The following is a 22703-nucleotide window of genomic DNA, read 5'->3' on the forward strand; positions in this document are numbered from 1 at the left end:
ATGTAATATTTGCCGAGGTTCTGGCAGTTTGCAAAGCCAGGAGCCTTCAAGATGCCTTCAAGACGGAAGGTGCCGGAGCAACGCTCACAGTCCCTTGCCTGCGGCGCCCCCACGGCGAAGCACCCGAGCTGGGGATGGAACCCACGTCCCTGGCACGCCCAGTGTCTTCCCCCACCACGCCCTCCTTCTACACAAGCTTCGCCGCAGAGAAGCAAGAGGGGCTTGGGGGTCACTTTCTTCAGGGCCCGGTGACTCTGCTTCCCAAGGGCTCAGTTGAGAGGGCGAGCTGCGTTCGCTCTGCTTGTGGTCAGTGGCCTGTGGCAAAGGGTCAGCCGGCTTTTCAGAGTGGGAAGGAATGTTTTTGTGAGGTCTCCCTTTTCTGCTCTAATTACTAAAGGCATTTGCACCGCACAGTGGGGCCTCTTTGGTACACATTCTTTGTTGACTTCATGATTGTTGATGTGGTTTGTGTTTTGGCCTTTTAAATCGAAAAATCACATTTTCTCCAATGCCAGGAGTCACATTTGCTCATTTTGAGAATATTAGGAAAAGAGAGAAAAGCAGAAGGAAGACAAGAAAATTTGTCCAGCCTCTCCCACCGCCCTGAGTCAAGTGAGGACGCGGGGGTTCCCTCTGTGTTCCGGCCGCCGCTGCCCCTCCGGATCCTTGCCCCGAGCTGATCTGTTTCTGGAGCCTCGTGGGCAGGCCCCGGGCCCTCGGCTTGGGCTGGCTTCAGCGACTTGGGAGGCCTGCCAGAAGGAAGGAGAGCGAGGGTGAGGAATTTATGGGCCTGGCTCTCTCTGCAAGGTCACCTCTGCTGAAGGCCACTGCCCCTCTCAAGGCCCAGGAGCCTAAAGAGACAGCGTCTCCCCACAGACTATCTCCGTGACTATCTCCGTTCTCCTTCCTTCGGGCCTAAGAGGGGTGAGGCACCGGCCACTCTGCCTCCGGTCGTGCCCTCACACGCCCACACTTTGCTAAATAATCCCTGCCCAGGTCATCCTGCTATGAATGTGCCGTCTGCCTTTCTGTCGAGAACCCGATTGATTCACCTTCTGACTCACTGACATTCTGAGACCTTTCCCTCTGAGCTCCCATTGCTATGACATTTTCTGAGGTTTCCAAAGCAAGGTATGGGGTGGTACCCAGCATAAACTTGGGGATCCCTGGGAGAGAAGGCATTTGATATCGTGGCTATTGCCTGGAACCCCCTCCCCACCACCCAGGCCCAGGCGCACGTCCCTGTGCAGTGATGGGAGGGATTCCACACCCCCACGCTCTCCCAAACACCTCCAACTCCCACTGCCCCTGCACCTCCGTTAAAGTCACTCCTTCGATGACCAAGATTTTCTCTGCAAGGTCCCAGTTGGAGAGGAGGAAGGCCTCTGGCTCGCTCGTGCCGAGGCCTTGGCACATAATGCCACCTCAGACCCCCACTCGCTGGCTGAGCTTCTTGCCTTTCTTGTCACAGCTTAGATGTGGCTTCCCCCACGAAGGCTCTGAGCTCTCCCCCCTGGGGGGGAGGGGGCCTTCCTCACAGCTCTTAGACAATGTCTTGTACCTCACCCGAGACTGTGAGGTCCGTGAGGGCAGGAATTGTGCCCTGCCCACCCTTCCTCCTGGCACCTGCCGTAACACCTGGCCCGTGATACACTCTCCATAAATAGGCTGGACGTTGCATGTTTGGGACATCCTCCGGGATCAAGTTTCTCCACTGGATCCGTTTTGAAGGACCGTCTCCAGTCGGAGGAAACTTGATTTGAATCAGCCAGCCATTTCTTCCCTGAAGATCGTGTGCATATTACAACCCATTCATCCGTTCCCACGGGGACTGATGTGATGAGCCCCTAGACAGGTGGGTTTGCTGGAGGCGGGCCTCTGTCAGAGACCCTTGTGGGGTTGTTGACATGGGAGGAGGCAGAGGGGTATAAAAGAGACACGGAGACGGGAAAAAACTATTCTATTGTTTTCCCAAGAGCCAGGTATATTTGAAAAAGGTCGCTGCTGCTGAAAGTCATAGGAAGAGAAACCTCAGAGCAATTTCAGCCTCCTGAGGTCACTTCTGAATTTATCGACCTTATTTAACTTTACCTTTTAATGTGGGGTCAAGGGAGCTCTGTGCACTAGTGAAATATCTAAAACCTCTCTTTTTGAAGAAAATACTCTTTATTTGCATGAAGTAACACTGAAAGGTTTATAAGACACTGATAGTGGTGACTTCTAGGGGGAGGGACGGAGAACCCAGTAGACTGGGGAGCCGTGGGAATGAAACTTCTTAGTTATACGTTTTAGTATTGCTTTGACTTTTGAATCACAGGAATTTAAAATATATATATACATATATATTTTTTAAATTTTTATAACATTTATTTATTATTAAGAGACAGAGTGTAAACAGGAGAGGGGTAGAGAGAGAGGGAGACACAGAAGCAAGCTCCAGGCTCTGAGCTGTCAGCACAGAGCCTGACGTGGGGCTCAAACCCACGCACTGTGAGATCACGACCTGAGCTGAAGTTGGACGTTCAACCGACTGAGCCACCCAGGCATCCCTAAGATATATTTAAAAAAAAAAAAAAAAATTACGTTTGAAAAAACCTTCCCGGAGAGGAAAAATAACCTTCAGACTTTTTTTTTTACTCCAAGCCGGTTAGGTGGGGCAAAGACATCTTCGATAGCAAACTGTTATCATACAAGAAGCTTGCTTTCTAGGAGGGGCGGGGGTATGATGTAAACGCTTGCTTTTGCAATAGGGGTACCCGTGATTCCTATCTGAGCCACAGTGGATGCACATCTTCCCATCTAGTTATTAGAAAATTACAGGACCCAAATACTGATGCGGTGGTTATGGAATCCTAAGCATTACAGAGCAGATCAGATCATCTATAACCAACTACAGTACACGGATACCATAGTAGCAACAACTGATGAAAGATAACAGAGCTTGCTTCCTCCAAAGTGTGGGCACTGTGACCTTCTACAGTCACGCATGCTCAGCAGGACCTTTGCAAGTCGCCACATGTCACATGGATGACAGGATCCAGGATACAAGGCAGAGTAAAAGTATTCTAGTCACACAGAAATTCTGGTTCACAAATTCCAAATTCAGTCATCCTTAATGATTCATTTAATAAGTTACCGGTAAGAAGCAATGAGTTCTCCACAAATGACAGTTGAGGGATTGGGTGGCGCTCACTCAGACGAGCAGAAGTCAGGACTCACATGTTTGGAGAGCGGTTTGCATCCATCAGGGAATTCTGGCATCCCACCGGTGGCCTTCCAGCCCACTTTGAAAATGGCTATATTAGAATTACTGTGCTGCCGAAGTCATAAAGATTTTGGACTCTGATGGCAAAGACCACTCATCCAAAGCATGTTTTTTTCCAGTAGGAAGTGAAGTCTTCGAATGAGGAAGGTCCTTCTGATGTATCAGCTTTGGCATCTAGGGCAGCTTTTCCAGAAAGAACTTGCTGTATGAGCCGGCTGCAAACATGAGGAAAATCTTTTTACAAGAGGGTTATAAGAGCTGATAAGTATCGAGAAGCTCCGCCCCTTCCTTCCACTGAACCACAGCTAAGCTTTCCAAGGCAAAGATGGTGGGGTTTTTGAGACAATGGTTTTGGACTCCTTTGCTTCACTCTGCTCTGGTCCCCTTGACCCTCTTGTACTAGAACCTTCCCAGCATCTGCCCTGTTTGTCGTGTCTCTCAAGTCTAACTCTGCACTCGTCCTTTGGGCTTGGGGACCCTCTTGGGCTTCTCCAGCTTTTACCATCTCACGCTATCATTTGCCACTGACGTCCCACTGCCTACATCTGTGCGTTACAGATAACCTTTCATCCGACCCCTCTTCACTTCCCTTCCAGCTCCAGTGAACGAGAGGCGAGGTGGGATGTACTAAAATGAAATCGTCAAGGCTCTTGAATCCAAACTCCTCTGCTTCTCGGCCTGCTGTAATCGACCATTGGGTACGCTTAGGGTCAAATCCATGGTCAGCCATGTGGTATGGATCTGGACTCTCTAGGAACTGAGAATATGCACGCATTAGGGTTGACAATCAGCTGGTTAAACACTGAATCATTTTCCTGTCACTGGTGTAGCCATTGTCCCACTGCCCTGACCACTTAGATTCCTTTCCTGGAACTCCCTGGACCTTCTTCTAATCCTGAAACTTCAGGGGCACTGTCTGGCCAACAGGGGGTGGATGTGGGGGGTCAGACCTTGGCTGGGTACCCTAGGCAACAACCATTCTGATTGGTCGAAACCGGAGCCATATTAGTTGCTGTAGATCTTAAATATCAACCCTGTGCAAGTGAGCCCCGGGCAGGATTTGATACTTAAAAATGGAGAAGAAAAAACGGTCGCGAAGTGACTGCTGTGTAGGCTTCTCCCAGCCAGCAGCCTCTTCTTTTTAAGGCTGCCCCAGAGACGGGAGGGTTTGTTTGTAACAAGCAGATGACTTAGTAAATATTGCTTTTGCCAAAACTCCAGTGGTCCCCGAATGTTAGGTGCTACTAAAGCCTATGTTATTATTAGGCACGTGGTCTATGTAGGTCATCGCCAAGCACTGGCATGACGGAGAGCAAGGAAAAGCAAAGGAAACGAGCTAAGCCTGGATGGAAGGTGGGCGGCGTATGGCGACCCCTTCTCCGAGCGGGAGACGTGCCTGAAATCTCTGTTGTCTTCCAAAGGCCTTGGTCCCCTCGCCCGAAACCTGAGGGTCATATGAACACCCCCTTCACCAGTGTCTTGGGAGTGTAGACAAGAAACAGGCCTCTTCAGCAGAGAGTGAGGGAACGTACCAGAGAAGAGCATTGGGAGATCCAGCCTCATCCTGTGGCTGGAGACCCGCAGCCACTGCCTCGTCAGTGTAGTGCTTGGCTTTTGCTGTACACAGTGGCCCCTGAGAGGGAGTGTGGCCGTGAGAGCCAGCCGGAAAGAGCTCCGCGAGCCCGAACTCCCAACCGAAGGAAACGGCAGACGTGTGCGCCCGATTCTGCTTGGACGCACATAGGCTTTTGTCAGATGCTCACAGGAAGATGACTGTGTCAAGCTCTCAACCGTTTGGACAAAGTTCAGGATTGTTCTTCAGGGAGACCTCTTCCTGAGCAATAAGGAACACACGCGTTTCCTAAGCATCCTGTTGGGCGGTGACGCGCCCTTCCTTCCCAAGGTGCTCTGAGCCGGAAGGATGTCCGTGCGGGCAAGAGAGGTGGCCGGCTGGTGCGGGGGAGGGCCGTGGGGCCAGGGGAGGGCCGTGGGATTGGGGGAGGGCAGTGAGGCCGGGCGTGTCCGGGAATATTGCTGGATCCTGGACTGAGTAGAATGCTCAGGGCATCCGAGGGCAGAAGGACGAGGCAGGGCAGGAGGAGGCAGTCTATCTCCCCGTGCTGATAACAGCTCTGGAGGAGGTTTCCAGACTGGGGCATCTCATCTGAACCTGGCTGAGAAACATTCAGGACAAAGATCAGGAAGAGCTGACCTCAGGCCAAGCTGCAAGGAGGGGGCAGGGTGGCGGAGTTTATAGGACAGTGGAGCCCAAAGTGAACCCTGAGCATGCTCCTTTTTTTTCTTTTGATCGACTACAGTTGAGACATGATGTTATGTCAGTTTCAGGTGCGGAACATCGCGATTTGACAAGTTTATCCACGATGCTGCGTTCGCCACAAGCATAGCTACCATTACATCCCAATTACAGCATCATTGACTATGTTCCTTATGTTCTGCTTTTTCATCCTGCGACTTCCTGCTTCCACCCCTGGAAGCCTGTGTCTCCCTTCCCCCTTCACCTTTTACCCAACTGCTCCTGCCCCCATCAGCAGTTTGTTCTCTGTGTTTATAGGTCTGACTCTGCTCTTTGTTTATTCGGGTTTTTTTAGATTCCATTTATAAGTGACATTGAATGGTATTTGTCTCAGTCTGACCTATTTCAATTAGCATAATACCCTCTGGGTCCATCTGTGTCTCAAATGGCACTGTCTCATCCTTTTTTATGGCTGCATAATATTCCTGTGTGTGTGTGTGTGTGTGTGTGTGTGTGTTTACCACACTTTCCTTACCCATTTGTCTATTGATAAACACCAGAATTGCTACCATGCCTCGGCTCTTGTAAATAATGCTGCAGTAAACATAAGGGTGCGTGAATCTTTTCAAGTTAGTGTTTCCCTGGGTAAACACTCAGTACTGGCATTACTAGATCATAGGGTGGCTCTTGTTTTTAACTTTCTGAGGAACCTCCATACTGTTCTCCACAGTGGCTGCACCAGTGTGCCTTCCCACCAACAGTGCATGGCCATTCCTTTTTCTCCGTATCCTCACAGAAACTCGTTTCCTTTCTTTTTTTCTTTTTTTTAAAGAAAAACAAAAACTCAGCTAATGTGTGCTTTTCTTGTTTTATAGAACACGGGAGGTGGACCCACACTTTCAGTTTTATTTGCGATTAAATAAGCACGTGTAGCCCTTACTAGGTGCCAGGCACTCTTCCAGGGTTTAGCCCCCAGGACTGTCAGAGGTACTCTGATCACTCCCATTTTGCAACGGAGAAACCAAAGCATGGAAGGGCTAACTGGCTTGTCCAAGGTCAGAACAGCCAGGATTGGACCCAAGGCAACCTGGCTTCGAAGTCCGTGCTCTTGACCCTTGACTTGATTTTTTTTTAAGTGGATTTTATTTTTTAGAACAGTTTTAGATTTACAGAAAAATTAAGATAGTACAGAAGGTTCCACGACCTTCCTTACCCTGTTTCTAGTATTTATAAACATCTTACATTAGCATGGCACATTTGTTACAATTAACAAACTCCTATTAATACATTATTAACAAAAGTCCATAGTTTATTTGGATTTCCTTAGCTTTCACCTAATGTCTTCTTCTGATCCAGGATCCCGTCCAGGACTGTATCGTGTCTAATCCTTAGGCTTCCTTAGGATCCCCTTGGGCTGTCGCTGTTTCTCAGACTTCCTTGTTTTTGATGACTTTGATGATTCTGAGGAGCGCCGGTCAGGTGTTTGGGGAGGTATCTGATGATTTTTCTCACAATGAGACTGGGACTCAACCCTTGACTTTTGATAGTGACGGCGAGTTCTTGCAAAGCAGGTATAAACGCACCAGGGACATCCATGTTGGTCCTGCCGTTATTGGGCAGAATTCCACACGAGGCCTTTTTCTCTTACACGTATCTGTTTCTTTTCAGAAGGCAAAGGATACTCCTGTTTTGTAGTTGGTTCCAGTGAAAAGAAATCATCCTAACCCGGGCTCCCTGCTGGTGAGAGGCCCTTGCTCGATGCTAGGCCCCATATTTCAGGGTCACAGATTGCATTCGTTTCCCTCAGCCCTCCTGCCTGGCCTTGTTTGTCACCATTAAGGCTGGGGGACCCCGAAGCCCGAGTCTCGGCATGGCCGGCTGCCTCCCAGCTCCTACCCCCGGGCTCTGTCCCTTGCAACTGTCCCTCTCTGCTGTCTCTGTGGAGGCATCTCCTCAGCCCTGCACATGCACTTCTGCAGAAGCCTCCCCTCCTCCCGGCCTTCCCCAGGTGCCGTCCTGGCGGGTGGACCACCCTCCCAGGCAAGAGACCACACCACTAGATGGATCCTTACAGGCCAGCCTGGGGACACACCCATTCGATCTTCCCAGGGAGAACCCCAATCATGAAGATGTTTACACGCCAGAGAAGTGCTTGAGATGTGGTCTTGAGATGATAAAAATACACACAACCTTTCAAAACCATGGCAACACAAGAGGCAGGAATGCTGCCAATTAAAAAGCATTTAAAATATGGCTACAGGCTGCAGGTTTGGAAACAGAGTAGATTAGGAAAACAGCTGGATGGAATGGAGTCCTGCCTTCGTTCTCCCCCCTGCCGTGACCCAGGTGAGAGCCCCACCGAGCTCCAAGCCGAGCGTCCAGGGTTGAGTCACTGTCCTCCATTCTCCACCTTTCGCTGCATCCACACCCTCTGCGTGTGACTTTGCAGATCCTCCGACAATTTTCGAAGAGGAACACGTCTACTGCCCTGTGACTCTGGGCTTGACCGGGGAATATTAGCAGATGTGACGCACGTAGTGGTTTGAGATGTGCTTGTGCGACGGGGCGTGACCTCTTGTGCCTCTGCCATCGCCGTGAGAAGAACGTGCCCCAGCTAGCTCGCTGGTCCCTGGAGGAAGAGAGACATGTGGCACAGACCCGGACCCAAACGGCAGCCTGGAGCCCAAGCCAGCTGATCCCAGCCGACATCAGCCAAACCGTGCTGCTCTACGGGGTCTGAGTAGAGGCTCAGCGGTATGTCGCCGAAGCTTCCAGCCGTCCGGTCCCAGCAGTAGCTATGGACATACAAGTCCACCCTCCAGCCCCTCTTGGAAACTTACGCAAGAGGAAGGTGTCCGGGAAGAGGCGGCCTCACGGGAATCCTTGTCCCAGGAGACTATTCCTTCCTCGTGTGAGTCTCAATAGTGATGTCATAGTCTCTGTGACTCACCTCTCCCAGGAGGCTTTAGTGTGTTAGTAATAACAGTCATTAGCGTTCACCTGGGGTTTTATAAGCAGGAGGTGACAGTGACTTGCAACTATCTTCTGAGGTTTGGGAAAGGCCAGGATTATGACGTCCATTTTGCCAAGAGGAAATAAAAAACAGACAAGGTGGGTCACTCACCAGGACTGGACCAGGAGGCAGCTGTCTGGAGGAAGCAAGAGAGGAGTTCCTTACACCCGGGGGGAAGTCATATGTGTGCGTTTTAATTTTTATAAACTTTTCATATAAAAGGGATGCATGCCAGTTGTAGAAACATAGGAAAATGCAGAAAGCGTAAAAAAAAAAAAAAAAAAAAAGTTCAGGGGCGCCTGGAACTCAGTCGGTTAAGCGTCCGACTTCAGCTCAGGTCATGATCTCGTGGTTTGTGGGTTCGAGCCCCGCGTCGGGCTCTGTGCTGACAGCTCGGAGCCTGGAGCCTGTTTTGGATTCTGTGTCTCCGGCTCTCTCTGCCCCTCCCCCCACTTGCACTCCGTCTTTCTCTCTCAAAAATAAATAAACATACACAAATTTAAAAAGGAAAAAAAGAAAGAAAAAGGAGCGCCTGGTCAGCAACCTGGGGCCTGGGGCTGCGGGTGGTGCCCTGACTCTTCCAGGTTCCCTCAGGCTCTGCAGACAATTCTGTTCTCAGGGAGAAAGCAGGGGTGTGGGCTGGGGCTTTCCATCTGACTGCATCATGACTTGACTCAGCCACCGGACTGGTTGAACTGGGTTAACCCTTGCCGCACTCCCCGAACTCCCGTGTTCCTCTTCCTCCGGGTCGGGCTGAGACCTCCTCCCTCCTTCCTTCCGCCTCTCTCTCGCCCCAACCCAGAGTGCTCTGTAGCACCTACTGCCCTGCGTTGTAACTTTTCGTTTACAAGTCACGAGCCTCTCCTGGATGCAAGCTCCTTGAGGATTTTACTGTCTTTGTATCTTCAGCAGGTCAGCATGAGAACGAATGCTGTCCCACCCAGGAACATCCAGAGTGCACCAAGAATAGACTGAGGGCTGGGGGTCGATTTGGGAGAAGCAGCCAGGGTTTCTTCTTCATGAATATGTTTCACCGCAGAGTTCCATTGAATTGGAGAAATTACAACTCCGATGATAGGCTCCGTGGTTGGTTGGGGTCCTGACATCACCTATCCCCGTGCCGTGAAGGTTTCGGGTTTTGTTCTCATTTGACTTTACGCTGAGAGCCAAGTCTTAGCCAGAGCAGGATATATATTTTAAAAAAATAAAAATAAAAATAAAAACCCATGTGCCCAGCTTTCCTTTAAAGCAGTCGTTCTCAAACTGCTCAATACCAGAAGGGTCAGGAGTGCATGTCGAAACACAGAATGCTGAGCTCCACTCCAGGGGTCCTGACTCGGCATTTCTAACGAATTCCCACCTGGTGTTGATGCTGCTGGTCCGGGGACCACACTTGAAGAGCTGCTAGTCTCAGTGTTTTAAGCTGGCTCCTGGATACGGTGACCTCCTCCCAAGTCCGAGGAGCTGGCTCTTTGGCCCGGCTGTGCCACGGCCCGGCCCCGTCCACCCTCACACCAGGACTAGTCCGTCTCTGCTTTGCGGTCTGCGTAGGCACACGGGGACATTGTGGCCCGTGTCAAAAGGCCACGAAGGCCTGAAAGTTACTGTAGCAGAATCGGAAACCTTACCAGGGTCCCTGCTAGCTTTTAGGAGAAGCACTTGAAGCTTCAGGGAAGAGAAGTTTACATCCTGGGAAAACCCCGGCTCCAGTAGCCAAGCTTTGAACAGGTGGCAGCAGCCGGGTGTCTCCCCCACCCCCTTCCAAAGGCCATGGGACTCCTGGCCATCATCTGTGAGGGGCTCCGTGTACTCTCCACACTGCCTGGTCTGTGCCTCAGCCCACAATCTCTTTCTTTCTTGAGCCTTACAGGAGAAGGTGAGAAGGGCTAAGATATGCGTTCCCTGTCACAATTAAAATAAAGTCCAAACTCCTGACCATGGCCTGCCTGGCGCTCAGACCTCCTCTCCCTGCTCTCCAGCTCATCAGCTCCACTCTGACCCTCTGGCCTCCCTGCTGTCCCTCCAACACCAATCTTTTTCCGTCCTGAATCTCTGCGTTCCCGCTGTCTGCTAAGCCAAGGATCCAGATGGGACAGGAGACTGGTGGTTCAGGCGGCCCCTCTCCAGAGAGAGCCTCCTGTTCTCCTTCCATAAGGCAGCCCCACTTCCCACCCATTCCTTCTGTCCCTATCTTCAGAGGACTTGTCACCATCTGACACCATCTCTAGGATGGAAGTTCCAGGAAGGCCACAACCTCGTCTGCCTTTCCCAGCCGTGTCCCCAGCACCTGGACCATGCCTGGCACATCACACGGGTTCAATAAAGATTTATGGAATGAATCTGTGGCCTCTGCCAGATATACTATGAGAGGCAAGGTCTAGAATCCTTAAGCGACATACCCCAGACCTTGATTCTAAAGTCCAGAGTCTGGCTCTGGGTTTACTGCCTCACAGCTTGTTCAGATGGGAAGAACCGGGATCACAGATGTCACCGCTACTGTCACTCTGGACAAAGCCCTCAACTTGTGTTGCCCTGACCTGCCTCACCTACCAAATGGCTGGATAACATCGGTGTCGCCTGCCCCCAAGACTGTGTCAAGGCTCAGATGAGGTAATTGCTGGGAAAGTGCTCTGCCAGGGAAAAGGCGTTGACAGCTTTGAGGGTTGGGGCTGGTTATACTTCTCTGTGCCTTTAAAATCTGCACACGGCATTTAATTTTACACGAGCTTTTCATTCTGGTAGTTTTAAAATAATAAAGCATCGTTGAACTTCTTCATAAGCATAAGGTAAGCCCATTCCAGACTAAAAACAAAATCTAAGGAGTTACATTTGAAAAAGAAATTCTGGAATCTGAGCCCCTGCTAAGAGACTCTTACTTTGGTCGTTTCTCTGCCTCCGTTTTGCTACCCATGCGCGCACGTGCCCACTGTCTCCCCAAGGCAGCTGGGCTTTCTGCTTGGCACTAAGGAAATGCAGTGTAAGTTAAAGAACAGTTTGGGGTCTACATCCCTAATCCCAGCAACAGGTGAGGATGTTAAGTGATGTTAGTTGACTTCAGATAAATGGCTGGATTAGAGAGATCTGAACCCCCCCCATGTGGCTGAGAGGCAGTCTCCCCTGGTCATGTGGGCTTCCAGCTCTCACCTGGTCGGGGAACTGAAGGAGTAAAGTCCTCCTGGAGAAGCCCCTGGGGGTAGGGTTGCCGGTAAACTCTAACAAGTAAAAATAGAAGATGCCCAGTTGCATCTAAATTTCAGGTAAGCGACAAATCAGGTTGCACTATAAGTATACCCCATGAGATGTCTGGGACATACTTATGCCAAAAGAAGTATTCACTGTTTATCTGAAGTGTGGTTCCAGCGTGTGGCCTCTCTTTTATCTGGCAAGCTACCCTCGAGGGCCTGTTCTGATCTTCAAGTCCTCAGCCCTAAGAATGGAGGGGCACGGAGACCGTACTTTTCCTGACCCACTTTACCCTACACATGAGAAATGCTTTGCTATCGGTCCCCACTCCAATTCCATTCCCTCCCTTCCCAGGGCTGGCCCGTTGGTCAAGGGCAATGAGTGAATGTAACCTTAGGTAACCCATCTGCCTGGGCTGTTGCTAAAATGCCGCCCACGCAGCCACCGTCCTTGGAATCAGCAGGGCACTTCCCAAAGCGCGGATGCCAGAAAAATGCTCAGGTCCTAAGACGAACCAGGACAGGAATGTTTTATAGATGTTGGGAGCATTTGATTCTTAGATAAAGGGCCTGGGAGACCCGGAACACTTCCCTGAATGCAGAGCAAAACTCCTGTGTCAGCCTATTCATCCTGGTATTACTAAACACTACCTTTATCACTAATAATACCTCACACCCATGTTGTGCTTTTCATCCAGAGATCTCTACGGACAGTATTAGCATTGAGCAGCTCAGCCCGATGACCCACGGATTATGTAATTATACAGAGAGCTTCCTCGAGGTAGAAGGGTTGGCCCTTCCTGGAACAGACCTGGATGGCAACTAGGAATAGTTGGATCCAAACAAACCTGAGCTGGGTGACAGACGTTTCAGTACGTGTCCGCCCCCCCCCCCCACCCCGCCCCCAACACACACCCTGTTACACTGTTGGCTTCTCAAGTACAAGATTGGTACTGTCTTCTTGTTTTTAATCTCCAGCATTTAGCACAATGGCTGGAATATAGCAAGCGCTCAGTAAATGTTTGCTGAGTCAATGGATGAGTGGTGAGCAAACATGTTAACCTGGAAATAAGCTCGGCCTTTCTTCTTCTGCTTCTCTTGCAGATGGGATGTGAAGCAGTGGCTGCCAGTCCTATGTTGATATGCCCTCAGATCATTTGCTATTTCTGGGCACATGGGCTCTCCCTGTGCTTCCACTCCAGGCTTACCCGCATCTGTGCATCAGAGGACACCCCCAGGCTACTGGAACTGCTTTGGGTCTGCCCCGTATGTCCCACTCCTGCAGCCCTTAACCAAAGATGGAGGAGTATAGGCTAACAACTCTCCAACTCTCTCATCTCTGATGGGGACATGTAAGTGTGACCCATACTGTGCCAACAGTACCCTCCTAGGGACTTGGCTTGACATCTAGTCTTGTTTGTTCTTCTACCCTTCCCAGGCCTGTTTCTACACCCTGAGTACCTGTAAAACACCGGGAACACTTCCTAATGAGTCACTTTCACTGGAATATTCCGTCACGATCTGCTTCTGGGGAACCCAGCTTAAAACCGGAACATGTTGATTTCTTGACCGCGGCTCATTTTCCCTGTCATTCCAACTCTTTTTCCTGCGTCAGGAAAGACTCTTTAATAGAATACAGCCACAGATACAGCAACAAGCACTCTTCCCATTGGATGAGAAGCAATGGAAGACAAGGAGCCATCAAGGCTTTACATCTGTTGGAGCAGAATGTAGAATTTTGGCTTTGAATTTTCTTGAGAAAAGACAGGGCAACAAGGTAAGCTTCTAACTCTTGTGCCCATAAGTGTGTGGCCCTACTTACAGGCTCCCCACTTGGGGGCTCTCTTCAGATAAACCTCTGCAGGAGCCAGAGTGGAGACCAGTGGTCCCTGAATGACTGGCACACACAGGCTGGACCACATCACCTCCCCCATTTAGAGCAAGGGGACCTTGTAGCAAAGTGGTGGGGGTGGGTGGGTAGGCTGAGTCCACGTGATGAATGAGTGGCCATGTGTCCTCAAAAAGACTTTTAAAGAGTCACTTCTCCATTCCCTGGGGCTTTCTCATCCCAAGACTTCCCATCTTTGGAGATCAAGTTCAGATGTTGGGGGTGGGGAGGCATCCCTCTTTCCATCCAAGGGTTTCAGGCAGAAAAAAATGGAATGGCATTTAATAACTTCCCTCACTGCACTATAAAGACAATGGCAGGGTTAGGTGTTCCTGAGCTCTCTGGGATTTTATTAGTTTGTTATACTTCAAAGGGCTCTGGTGGTGCTGCCATAACCTACTTCGGAGGAAAACATTTATTATTAACATTGGTTTAACACTTAACTTTCTAGGGTATTTGTGGATGGCACAGTCATACATCTGCCTTTTTATAGTGCTTTGCAGCAGAGCACAAGACCTCTGGCTGACACCTCATACATCATCAAAATTAAGACCTCTAGGCAAACAGGGTAAAGTAGGGGGGGGGTGGGGTGGGACAGCAACTTGGGATGACTCAAATGGTTTCCCAGTTAACTTTCCTTTAGAGAGAGACTGTTTCCATTAAGGAGCAAATTATTCTTAACGTTAAGACACCCTTGTTTCCTTGGCAACCCACAACAACTTGAAAGGAAGGGTCCACCGTGGCCCTACAGCCAAGTGATGCCTCCTACCTGGCTGGCGGCTGGTGGAGATTAACCCAGACGTGGGGTCAGCCAGCCAGGGATCAACCCCCCACCTCCTTGGCATTCGACCCCCCGGCTCTCCTGTGCTAAAGCCAGAAGAAATCTGGAAAGCAGCAGGTCAGGATGACAGCAAGCTCTCCATCTTTTATAAACATAAACTGTATCCTCATCATGTCAGAACCCTTGCTGGAGACTCGGAAAATGATAGCAGAAAACTATCAACAAAAGAAGAGAATGAGTCATTTCTTTTTTACTGACTCCCCTTCTTGGTCCAGCACTGGCTGACGTTTGGCCATTGCTTTGGCCTGTCTATAAAACACAAGGGACCATAATTGTATGGTTTCATATGCTCTCATGCCCACAAGCCTTTCTCACTCAAATTCGCCAAATGGGGCAAGCAAGGAGTGAGGTATTTTCGGGGGTTCTTTAGTAGAGATCATGTTGGCCCAACTTGACGTGGGTCATAAACTCTACTTTGTACAAAGGATCCTGATCTTTATTTTGAGAGGAACAACAATTATAGTCCCTAAGACCTGAGACCAACAGCATTTTTGAGGAGGGAAAAGAAAAGAACCGTGAAGACGAAGATGTGCTGAGAAGTGGGCGAGGACCCCCAAATGGCCGTTTGGGGGAATTCTCGCCTGAGGCGACATGAGACCTTGCGTCTCTCCCACTGACGAAGTGGCTGCTGTTTGCTCCGAGCTGTCAAGAATCAACCGTGTGGAGTATGGAACGTGACGCCAGTCCATCTGCCGGGGGCCTTGTCTTCTTTTGTCAATGGTGTGACATCAGCAGCGCCGCTTGGCATTTGCACCGCGCATCGAATACGTGCCTGTTGGTTTCCAAACATCGTGTCCAGAGAGAACTAGAGCGTATTACAGCCCAAACAAGGAATCAGGGGACGGGAGAGGGCTCTGCCCCACGCGGGCGCTGCTCGATACGAGCGTCCAAAAGGCACTGTGCGACAGAAGATGGGAAGAGCGGAGAAAGCCTTCGGCGTTCTGGAAAGAGGAAAAACACCAGCGTGGGGAAGCATGGCTGGTCGGTCAGGATGACGAAAGCAGTTGCATTAAGTCACAGCTTCCCTGCACGGGTGTTCTTTCTTCAAGTCTGGATGTCCAATCGGTACTGGTCAGTACCCCCAGTTGTGGTACACTTGTTCTTAACTCCTGAACGATGGGACACAGTCTGCAGGAACACGTATTAATACAAACTGTGTATTTAATGCACATGACACAGAATTCTTTGTGGTGTCGGATCCGGGGTTTTCATGCCGAGAGAGGGAAGACACAGCTACATTTGACATCGCTCTTGTTTGGATGGCTAATCAGAGAGCACACACTACTCTAGAGGAAAGGTAACTCGTTTTGTTGGCCAAAAAATGGCTGAACAGGGGTGCAGGCACCTGAGAGGCTCAGTCCGTTAAATGTCCAACTTCGGCTCAGGTCATGATCTTGTGGTTCATGGGTTTGAGCCCTGCATGGGGCTCTGTGCTGATGGCTCAGAGCCTGGAGCCTGCTTCAGATTCTGTGTCTCCCTCTCTCTCTGCCCCTCTCCCACTCACAGTCTGTCTGTCAGTCTGTCTCTCTCTCTCAAAAATAAATAATAAAAAAAATGGCTGAATGGGACTAGACTGTTCAGTGACTGATAAACCAATTAGGGCCTATCTATGTAAGGCCACTGGGCAACTCTTCAACCTCTTCATCTTCCAGGACCTTGTGCAAAGTGCTTATCGGATTTTTCACTTCCTTCCTGTGCGCCCCACCCCAAGCCCTCCACTCCCTTCCCTTCCTCCGTTCCTTGCCCTCTCCTGTGTACGAAAGCACCAACAGGGAGTTATCACAGCCCTCCATCCTGGCTGGCTCTCCTCCTTCCTCCCTGCTGATATAGGCAGGCCAGTGTTGTGGATGCAAAGGGTGACCAGATGAACCTGCTCAGCGATGTCTTCCTGCTTTCCTGGCAGCAGGTGGGGAATGCTTCTGAGTCACATTGAGAAAGAGGAGATGTGGGGGTGGCAAAGGGACACAGTTTCTAAAAACATAGTCTGGAGGTACAGCTGGGTCATGTGTGTGTGTGTGTGTGTGTGTGTACCATTTACTAAGGGACAAGGGAAACCAAGCCAGGGTTTCACTGGCTGGGTTCCTGCAATTCCCAGGCTCCTGAGTCTAACAGCAGCTGGGAGGAAGGGGCTTCCCCAGACCCCTGCTGCCCTGTCCTGACTTACTGGGGCCCACACCCCCCCCCCAAAGCCTCCCAGTGTGAACCTCACCGCCCATCCCGCATCATTTTTAAAGTGTTGCTAAGCCCCTTAACCCAGGTTTGAGCAAAGGTAGCATTCTGAAGAAGTAAAGTTATGGGTTCCTGTGGGAAGGGAAGGGAAAGACTCCTCAACCCGGATGTATAAACCTGAATACAGACACAAGAGGAAAAAATGTGTGACTCCCCGCCCCTGCCCCCGCCCCCCAGCCAAATGTTCCCTTGATTTATCCTGAGAAGCAGTTTAGCCTCGTGGCCAGGGGCATGGACGGCAGGACCACGCTGCTTGGGTCTGCATCTCGCCTCTGTCATCGGCAGGTGCTGTGACCCTGGGCAAGTCATTTAACCTCCCAGCGCATCAAGTTTTGTATCTGAGAAATGGGGTAATAACTTACCTGCTGTGGGCGCCTGCCAAGAAGTCTCAGTGAGTTCAAACACATAAAGAACTTGACCCAGTGCCAGGTCACTGTAGGCACTAAGTGTTAGCTCTCACATCCCACCGTCCCGATGGGCAGGGCCAGGTCCGTGGGTGAGCACGGCCCCCACTTCATGCTTTGCTGTCACCATCTTGAAATTCTCAACAATTTTATCTTTGAACTTGTGTTTTCTAAGAGGAGTCAATGAGACAATGGAGCGTGCACGTCAGCAGAGATGTGTGAACAATATGAGTGTCTGTTGTTCCCCGCTGCCCCATCTCAAATAGCGTTTTCAACGTCACGTGAGCACCAAGTTCCCACAGACCCACAATGAATACAAGGGAAGCGTGTTACCAATAAGACTGGCTAAGCGAGGGGCGGGGTGGGGGAGCTAAGCTTTGTGTCCAACCACAACTGGCCTTGACTGCAGAAAGAAGACAGTGGGGTTCCAAGAAAGGCCAAGGAAACCTATCTCAGTCTTGGGTTGTTTCCTGGTAATAACCAACCACTGACACTGAAAGTGGGGACATGGAAGGAAGGGCAGTCATAGAATCTTCTCCTTTCGATCCTTCCCCACTCATCAGCAAGGGAAAGGTACAGAGAGTTGGTAGAATGTGTGTTTCAAGAAGTGAAGTAAGAACAGCAAGAACATTTCCATTATTCTGAGAGGAATGAAATATATTGTGTATGCATTATGAAATAGGAGATATGAACTGTGTCGTTTTGGTGATTCCACATCTGAGTTAAGAGCTCTTGCGGGTGTATTTAAACTGCCATCGTGTAACAGAAAGATGAATGGTTAAATCCATGCTAGTAATCAATATTTTATTCATTTATTTATTCATTCGCCCATCTATTCACTTATTTAGTTTTTTTGTTTTTTGGGTTTTTTTTGCTTAGAACAGCATTATATGGCGAATAAAAAACACCACGACAACTCAGAGAGAGACCACAGAAGAAAGGTAAAAGCCTTCTATCTTAGTCCCTTTAATGATAGTTTTCCTGCTTTTTTTGAACAGGGGTTCCACATTTTCATGGGCAAGTCACTTAACCTCCCAGGGCATCAAGTTTTGTGTCTGAAAAATGTCGCACGGGGCCTTGTAGATAATGTAGCAGGCAGTGCCCACAAGCTGACTCCTTGCTGTGGTTTCCTGTGAGCCTCTCATTCCATGGCATTTCTCTCGCAGCGGGGACACGTTAAAGACAGGGGGTGGGGAGGCAGAAAGAGGGCTGCTGAGGTATTGTCAGCTGGGGTCTGACATCCCAGCGGCCCTTAATTCCCCCGGAGAGGCCTTGGAGGCCCCTGGCAACCTGTGAACTGCCCCCCCGCTGAGAGAGTGCACGGGATCCACCCGCCCCCAACCACGGCCCTCGTCCCGTCCCGTGTTTGCCACATGTCAGGTCTGAAAGGCAATTCCAGCCCCAGGAAGGGAAGGGGATCCTGAAGACCCATGTTGTGCAGGTGGGCATCGCCAGCCCGGCCCCGGGCCCGAGGACCAGCCTGGTGCCTCGATTTGAGTGGCAGGAGGAGAGCAACGCTGTCACTTCTCTTCCCGGGATCAAAATCAGACAAATCTCCTGTTTGGCTTACCAGGCAGTAAGTGGATCGCACCAGTGAATGTCAGTGCGAATTACAGCCCCAGCCTCCTGTCGTCAGCTTTGCGCCACTGCTTGTCACTTTAATGCAAAGAGACGGCGCGGAGCTGATAACAAGCCAGAAGGGTGGGGGACTGGAGGCGGTGGCTGCGGTGGGGACAAGGAAAATGCTTGTTGGAGAGGCGGATTCAAGACAGTGAAACCCAGAGCAACGATTTCCTTGATTGCCTGCTGGAGAGGGGGCGTTTAAGGCTGTTGGGTGTGTGGACAATGCTTCTTAGATATCCATGAAACCCAACAGCTGTCTTGTCCATTAAGTTACCCACCCATTCCCCCTCCATCCGTCCGCATATCCATCCATCCGTCTGTCCATCCACCAATCGCCCATTCTCATCTGCTAATGGGAGCTGGCCTTGGCCTCTCAGCACACCGGGATTCGGAGGGACTCGCGGGGCCTCTGTCTGCCGCTTGCAGCCACTCTCCAAGGGTTGCCACTAAAAAGAAGCTTGGTGAACTCTTGGGAGTGAACACTCATTTCCTAGAAAAAAAAATGTGGGCTCCAGGGTCTTTTAATTTTGTCTGAAACAGCCCAGGGGTGGCCCAAAAGCTCCAGATCTACCCAATTAAGTTTCTTTTTTAAAAATGTTCGTTTGTTTATTTAATTATAAGTTTATTTATAAGTCTATTTATTTTGAGAGAGACAAAGACAGCATGGAGCCCAACGTGGGGCTCGATCCCATGAATCATGAGATCATGACCTGAGCCAAAATCAAGAATTGCAGACTCAGCTGATTGAGCCACCCAGGTGCCCCTTAAGTTACCTTTTCTAAGCTGGTGGGTGAACGTTAGTTGCTGCTTTAGCGACCCTTTACCGAGAGTTAAGACGTCCTTCCAGCAAGCTGAAGAGGAAGCTTTGTATTTTGCAGGCCAGGGTTTGAGTGTGTCCATCTGTCTTGAAGCCCAAGAGGGACAGCTGACAGTAACATTCAGTCTCATCACATCTTCACCTACATTAAACATTTGAGGAACCGATGCAGTCAAAAGAAGAATCCAGGCCTTCCTAGGGCTGCGCTAGCGAGTTAGTATCTGAGGAATTAGACAAGGGGCCAAGAAGGTAATGATATGGGACACGCATCTTGTATATCTTCTCAGGTTGCTCAGTGACTTTGTTTCCTTTCTTGGCTGGTGTCCCACTCATTCCTGGATGCTTTCCACTTTTGGACTTGGATGAAATTCCTCACTGCGGGGTGTGGGGTCTGGCCTCCTGGACAGTTACCAAGGCGTGGATAAATCAGGGAGCTAGCTCCCCATGGGGCAAATACTAGGAGATAGAAGGTGGGAGCGAGGCAGATAAATTCCTCCACTTTCCTTTCTCCCATGAACAACACTGGATTATGATTCCTTCCTGCTTTTCCAGAGAAGCTAGAAGCTGGTTCAATATCTGCAAATCAATCAATGTGATACATCACATTAATAAAAGAAAGGATAAGAACCACTTGATCCTCTCAACAAATGCAGAAAAAGCACTTGACAAAATACAGCATCCTTTCTTGATAAAAACCCTCAAGAGAGTAGGGATAGAAGGATCAAACCTCGAGATCTTAAGGGCCGTATATGAAAGACCCACCACTAATACCGTCTTCAATGGGGAAAAACTGAAAGCTTTCCACCCAAAGTCAGGAACACAACAGGGATGTCCACTCTCACCACTGTTGTTTAACATAGTGTTGGAAGTCCTAGCCTCAGCAATCAGACAACACAAAGAAATAAAGGGCATCCAAATTGGCAAGGAGAAAGTCAAACTTTCACTCTTTGCAGATGACATGATTCTATGTGGAAAACCCAAAAGACTCCACCCAAAAACTGCTAGAACTGATACGTGAATTCAGCAAAGTCACAGGGTATAAAATCAATGTATAGAAATAGGCTGCATTTCTATACACCAATAATGAAGCAGCAGAAAGAAAAATCAAGGAATCAATCCCATTTACAGTTGCACCAACACCCATAAAATATCTAGGAATAAACCTAACCAAAGAGGTGAAAAATCTGTACACTGAAAACTATAGAAAGCTTATGAAGGAAGTTGAAGAAGACACAAAAAAATGGAAAAACATTTCACGCTCATGAATTGGAAAAACAAATATTGTTAAAACGTCGATACCACCCAAAGCAATCTACATATTCAATGCAACCCCTATCAAAATAACACCAGCATTCTTCACAGAGCTAGAACAAACAATCTTAAAATTTGTATAGAACCAGAAAAGACCCCGAATAGCCAAAGCAATCCTGAAAAAGAAAACCAAAGCTGGAGGCATCACAATCCTGGACTTCAAGCTGTATTAGAAAGCTGTAATCACCAAGACAGTATGGTTCTGGCACAAAAACAAAGACACAGATCAATGGAACAGAATAGAGAACCCAGAAATGGACCCACAACTATCTGGTCAACTAATCTTTGACACAGCAGGAAAGAATATCCAATGGAAAAAAGATAGTCTCTTTTGGTGCTGGGAAATGGTGCTGGGAAAACTGGACAGTGACTTGCAAAAGAATGAACCTGGACCACTTTCTTACACCCACAAAAATAAATTGAAAATGGATGAAAGACCTAAACATAAGAATGAAAGCCATCAAAATCCTAGAGGAGAGGGGCACCTGGGTGGCTTAGTCGGTTAAGTGTCGAACTTCGGCTCAGGTCATGATCTCGTGGTTTGTGAGTTTGAGACCCACATTGGGCTCTGTGCTAACAGCTCAGAGCCTGGGGTCTACTTCAGATTCTGTGTCTGCCCCTCTCTCCGCCCCTCCCCTGCTCATGCTCTGTCTCTCTCTGTCTCTCAATAATAAATTAATGTTTTTTTTTAAAAAATTTTTTAGATCCTAGAGAAGAAAACAGGCAACAACATCTTTGACCTCAGCTGCAGCAACTTCTTTTTTTTTTTTTTTTTTTTTAATTTTTTTTTTAATGTTTTTTATTTATTTTTGGGACAGACAGAGACAGAGCATGAACGGGGGAGGGGCAGAGAGAGAGGGAGACACAGAATTGGAAACAGGCTCCAGGCTCCGAGCCATCAGCCCAGAGCCTGACGCGGGGCTCGAACTCACGGACCGCGAGATCGTGACCTGGTTGAAGTCGGACGCTTAACCGACTGCGCCACCCAGGCGCCCCTACAACTTCTTACTTGACAAAAGCAAAAATGAACTACTGGGACCTCATCAAGATAAAAAGCTTCTGCACAGCAAAGGAAACAATCAGTAAAACTAAAAGGCAATCAACGGACTGGGGGAAATATTTGCAAATGACATATCAGATAAAGGGTTAGTATCCAAAATCTATAAAGAACTTATCAAACTCAACACCCAAAAAACAAATAACCTAGTGAAGAAATGGGCAAAAGACACGAATAGACAATTTTCCGAAGAAGACTTCCAGATGGCTACCAGACACATGAAAAAATGCTCTGCATCACTCCTCATCAGGGAAATACACATCAAAACCACAATGAGATACCACCTCACACCTGTCAGAATGGCTAACATGAACAACTCAGGCAACAACAGATGTTGGCGAAGATGCGGAGAAAGAGGATGTCTTTTGCACTGCTGGTGGGAATGTAAACTGGGGCAGCCACTCTGGGAAATAATATGGAAGTCCCTCAAGAAAATTAAAACTAGAATTATGCTATGACCCAGCAGTTGCACTACTAGGTATTTATCCAAAGGATACAGGAGTGCTGATTCAAAGTGGCACTTGTACTCCAATGTATACAGCAGCACTATCAACAACAGCCAAAGTATGGAAAGAGCCCAAAGGTCCATCAACTGATGAGTGGATAAAGAAGATGTGGTATATATATACAATGGATTATTACTCAGCGATGAGAAAGAATGAAATCTTGCCATTTGCAGCAACGTGGATGGAACTGGAGGGTATTATGCTAAGCGAAATGAGTCAGTCAGAGAAAGATAAATATCATACGGTTTCACTCATACGTGGAATTTACGAACAGATGAACATAAGCGAAGGGAAGCAAAAATAAGATAAAAAC

General features: G+C 49.0%; 1 long non-coding RNA gene across 2 annotated transcripts; it reads left to right on the forward strand.

Moving 5' to 3' along the window:
* The first annotated feature begins 8065 nt into the window (after nt 1-8065).
* Nucleotides 8066-14990, forward strand: LOC131511540 (uncharacterized). Of its 2 annotated transcripts, none has more exons than XR_009261564.1 (3): nt 8066-8630; nt 9442-11142; nt 12819-14990. It is a non-coding gene; the product is annotated as an uncharacterized LOC131511540 (long non-coding RNA). The 2 variants fall into 2 exon arrangements; XR_009261563.1 differs by having other exon boundaries at nt 13153-14990.
* The last annotated feature ends 7713 nt before the right edge of the window (nt 14991-22703 follow it).

The sequence above is a fragment of the Neofelis nebulosa genome, chromosome 5 (genome assembly GCF_028018385.1).
Source record: "Neofelis nebulosa isolate mNeoNeb1 chromosome 5, mNeoNeb1.pri, whole genome shotgun sequence".
Lineage (NCBI taxonomy): Eukaryota > Metazoa > Chordata > Mammalia > Carnivora > Felidae > Neofelis > Neofelis nebulosa.